Raw genomic sequence first — 4912 nt, 5'->3', positions numbered from 1 at the left:
GATTATCTGCCTGGAATATATCCACCTGAACTATAAATAAAAGAAACAACATAATCAAATACTTCTGTATTATATCTTGACATTTATCTGGAAATTTATACCAAAGGCCACATACTAGATTATATGACAAAAGAGATGATTAGGATTTTGCCATCATTAATTTTTCTACACATTACCAGTAACATTTCACGTACTCCAGCCTATGGTGTATACATTTCACAACTTGTTCGCCATGCTAGAGTGTGTAATACATATACTGGATTTATAAATCTATTAGACTGAGACATTCCTAAAGAGCATCTTGCCAGGATATTCAAAAGATTTTTGACAGGTATCAGGAGCTTGTGAAAAAAACAAAAATTAGTACTGTTAGACAGATGGTTTCTGCCATTTGTCCTATGTAGGAGGAAGAGCACTACCTGTACCTGTAGGCCAAACGTCTTAAATATTTATTGAAAACGCACCAAATTAAGTTGAAATTTCCAAAAACGTTCTGTTATTGTAACTTCGTTTTCCTTGGCGCCCAATATCTCATGAATACTGTATTTTGTCATTTTAACTCCCTCGAGCTTTTGATTCCGGGAATAATTACATTGGTTAGTATCAGTGCACCAGCCAAAACATGAGATACGATAATTTAAATTTGTAATACATAAACAAAATAAAGGAGTCTCCGGATATAAATTAGCAACTACTGAATTAGAAGTACGTCTCAAAAAAATACCGATTGTGTGACAGGAAATACAACATAGACCGCTAGTAGTGCAACATTTCCCCTAACGCTTTGACAAAAATAATTTGTGCTATGATCTCACTGTTTAATATATAAATATTAAATTTAATTTATTTATACATTTATTCATCTTATATTCACTGAGGTCAGTGCCCATGGCTGTCCATAAACAAGCGGTAAAAGAGCAACCACGTCACATGCTTTGAAATTAAAGTTAATGGAATTAATGTTCTGGGAAGAAAGACTCGCATTTACGAAAATGATTAAAAATTTATATTTAGCATTTGATCAGATCTGTCTGAAGAAAACGTTTTCAATCCCGTCTCCAAACTGCTCAGTACCTGTATATTCATTTACGAAAAAAATGTACAATACCTCCATTATTTATTAAACATTGACATTTTAATAAATCATGCTCTATTTTTTGAAATATCAAAATATCATTTTCATAAATTTCACTACATTTGATTATGGCTCAGAGTGATATATGCACCATTTGTAGTAAACAAGACGACCTTTTCGAAGAGTATAACGAAAACGCTGCTTGGAGATAAATAGCCAAATAAATAATAATCCGGATACGGCAGATGTTCGTCGCCAGAGACAAGAAATTAATTTTTAATGTGTTTATAAATGAAAAACGGTGTTTTGTGGGAATCGATGTGACTAAATATAATTATAGAAATATGCATAATAAATAAAACTTATGATAATAAATTCAACATGGATTGCTAGTGCAGTTTTTTTTATGTTATATTTGTTAAAAGTAGGTAAATTGCCAGGTCGTCTGTGTGTTATTTCATTGGAACATAGGTGTTCAAAAACAAGTAACGGCGTTATTCATAATGGCTTTTAGCTAATGGCTTATTACTTTTACTGAATTAAATTTACATTGATTTTTTGTTGTCTTGTAAACGTTGAGATTTACCATGGTACGAATCATTAACTCAAAAATTGAGAATACTGCGCGATAAAACATAAACAACACCAATATTGTTAGGTTTGATATTCGTATTATATTTTATTATAAAAGCATGCACTGCCTGTTATTCTCATTGGTCAATCGTCAATGATGCCTACGGACGCTTAATCGGTTGGTTAACCCCGTGAATGGTTACACTGAACCATCAATTGTTAATAACAACCGGTATTTAGAAAATATGTACTTTAACCAATTAGATAAGCAATCTTAGATTAAATCATCATTCATTGAATGTATGTGCCAGGGTGTGTGATGGATTTATACCTTATGACACATGCACATGTACAGATTTGTGAATTTCGTCACCAGAGGGAGCTTGCTTCCGGAAACATTAAAAACAGTTTTGCTGTATTTCACCATAGTGGGCGGCAGCGTGCAATGTTTTAGATTCCAGAGCTCTACTGAAAGTAGCGCAAACCGAAAAAACTCGAAGTACCGTGAATTACCGTGCAAAAATACATTTTGTTTTTGAAAATATGTCATAATTTGTAAGATAATATAATTCATATAAATAAAAAAAAAATGTAATTAACAAAAAACAATTGGTCTAATTACGTACAAGGTTGTATCAATCTATGCAAGTTTAAAATGACTGCAAAATGAGTCAATCATTGTACAAAATAGATCATCCTCAAATCATTGCTCAGAGAAGTCACTCTTAAATAGCTCTGAGAGTTTTCACACAAACTTGTATATTATATTATTTCCCGTTATTCTACAACAAAGTCTGGAATTGTTGATAGTGCATGTGGTCACTTGTAGCACTGTGTCATAGAGGGTGTTGGTCACATAATTAGGCCTACCTAAGGATAGAACACTCCAAACTTGTAAACAGATCAGAAAATGTAAAAAAAACGGGGCCCTTTTTTCTATAGAAACACATTATACATAGTATATTATAGCGCCCCGTAATTATTGTAGAATTTTATGCTTGTGTAATTTGAATAACAAGACTTTCCAAAGTTACATCATATCAAGAGTCATGAAATAACTGCATATTAGTCACGTGCACCGCCAACAAGGTACCTTCACAATCCGTGCAATAGACCATTTTCCGTACACTGCGAGAATCACGCGTTATGCGTGAAATCGAACGTAAAAACAGAACAAACAAAGCTCATAGCGTCGTAGTGGCGTCAAACATCGCGTGGGATTCGATAAACGCGAAAATATTTTATTTTGGAGGCATTTCCATGCTTAATATTGTGCTGTATACTTTTGATGATAGACAATTTCGATTAAGTCAGGGTATTCGAAAGCAATATTCCTCTGTCGAAGATCGGCCTGTCGATGTGAGCAACGAAATAAAGAAATTCGAGTTGAAAATCAAATCGTTCGATTTTTGCGGCAGACGTTCAACGCGCGTCTTTCATGCATCTCGCGAGATCTCGCAGTTGAACGGAAAATCACCTATTGATTTTTTTTTCACACTTTGAACAACAAATCAAATTTGCCGAAACCCAGATCACGACAATGAATGTCACATTTATCAGTTGATATCGATTTCAAAAAATACATAAAGGTCCATTGCTACTGTATCATTGGATATATTGAATCGTTCATGTGGAAACTCAGCTGGCGTCCCAGAATCTGGGCCATTTATGCCATAAATAGGCTAGTTCCAGAACAGTTGCGGTCCATCATCTCTACTGTGTACCCTGTGTGTTACTGCTGCGATATTGTGAGACAAGTGATACATGCTTCAATCGTTGTTATGTGAGACTTGTATGAACTGCTCTGCGATCTCCTGCTTTCAGCGGTGCCCTCCAGAATACCAGCGTTCCTCTGCAAGCAAGACTCCTGTATTTCTTCGTTGTTGTGTTGCAGAAGCAATTGACTGTCATCAATTTCTACATCCTGGAACTGTGAGTTATCATCAACGCACACTTCCCTGGGCAATACTCTATTTTAGTGAATTTATTCATTGTATTTTTCTGTGCTTTATATCTTGTAATTATTTTGAGATGTATTAAAGCCACGATATTTTGATGCTTGTGTATTTCATTTCCAGTACTATTGTCTTGTCTACCTCATTCTAGCAGTGAAAGAACCCCCTGTCCAGTGTGAGTTCTTAATAACCGAGCTTATTACGTGCAGAGAACATGAAACCCGTCAACTATGAGTTTGAAATTATTTTACTGTAGCACGTAAACGAAGCTAAATTACCCGATGTACCAACTAAACACAAAGGATCGCCCACGGGGAAACCTTTCTGTCCATTAACAGCCTTCAACTTGCATACACACATACGAAACAATGGACTCTAATCACATTACAGCACAACACCCCTACGAACCTATCATCATTTACAATTCCTTTGTGTTATTAAATGTATAAGTGATTGAGTTATTACTATGGGCAGTGTGTATCCACTATTTACCTTGCAGTAAAAAGTCATATATATTCAGTCAAGTCTATAACTTTAATGATTATAAGCAGCATGAACTTTCTATTTTTTGTTTATAATAGTATAAATGGAAATTTCCCTTTATCACTGTATTCATAAATGATATGCTTACATTAATCTTGCTAATATGAAATAAGAATCAAACCAGGGATAAGTGTCACTGTGGAGAAGACTCATATCGTACGAAACAAAATGATTAAAAATAGCTCTCTGTTTTATTGTACTTGTACATTTCCCAATACGACTATAGTTTGACGATTTACAGTTGGGTATGTTATCAACACGTTAACAAAAAAAAGATTCGAAATAAATTTTAAAAAGCAATTGCAATTGCAAGTACGTATAATTTATTTACTCGGGTTACGTCAGTAAATTCAGGCGTCGTCTTCCAATTACAATCTTACATGTAGTTATTCAAATATTGTTTTTATTTAATGCAGTAAAATTAAAAATATAACTATAAATGTTTGTAAAGGAACCTAATATGCAGAGAAAATAGTTGATATAATTGCTTTCAGAGGGTTACATACATGAATATGAAACAACAAATGAATATGTACAAAAACATAAGATTGGTGAATTCTGTAAATAAAGATTTTGTTTAACTATGTTGAAATGCAACACGTACATGCTATGATCCAGAACGCCCTATAGAACGTACGTCTGGCCATTGTCCCAATCCAAATAGAGGACACATGTCTTTCTATAGATTATATATATAGTTTCTATGGCTACCTCGCATTGGTTTGCCAAATAGAATAAACAATATGGCTTGATATCTCATGAAATG

The sequence above is a fragment of the Saccoglossus kowalevskii genome, chromosome 22, assembly GCF_978046115.1.
Source record: "Saccoglossus kowalevskii chromosome 22, keSacKowa6.1, whole genome shotgun sequence".
In the NCBI taxonomy this organism is placed as follows: domain Eukaryota; kingdom Metazoa; phylum Hemichordata; class Enteropneusta; family Harrimaniidae; genus Saccoglossus; species Saccoglossus kowalevskii.
The sequence above is the reverse complement of the archived record's forward strand: the minus strand, read 5'-3'. Positions refer to the sequence as shown.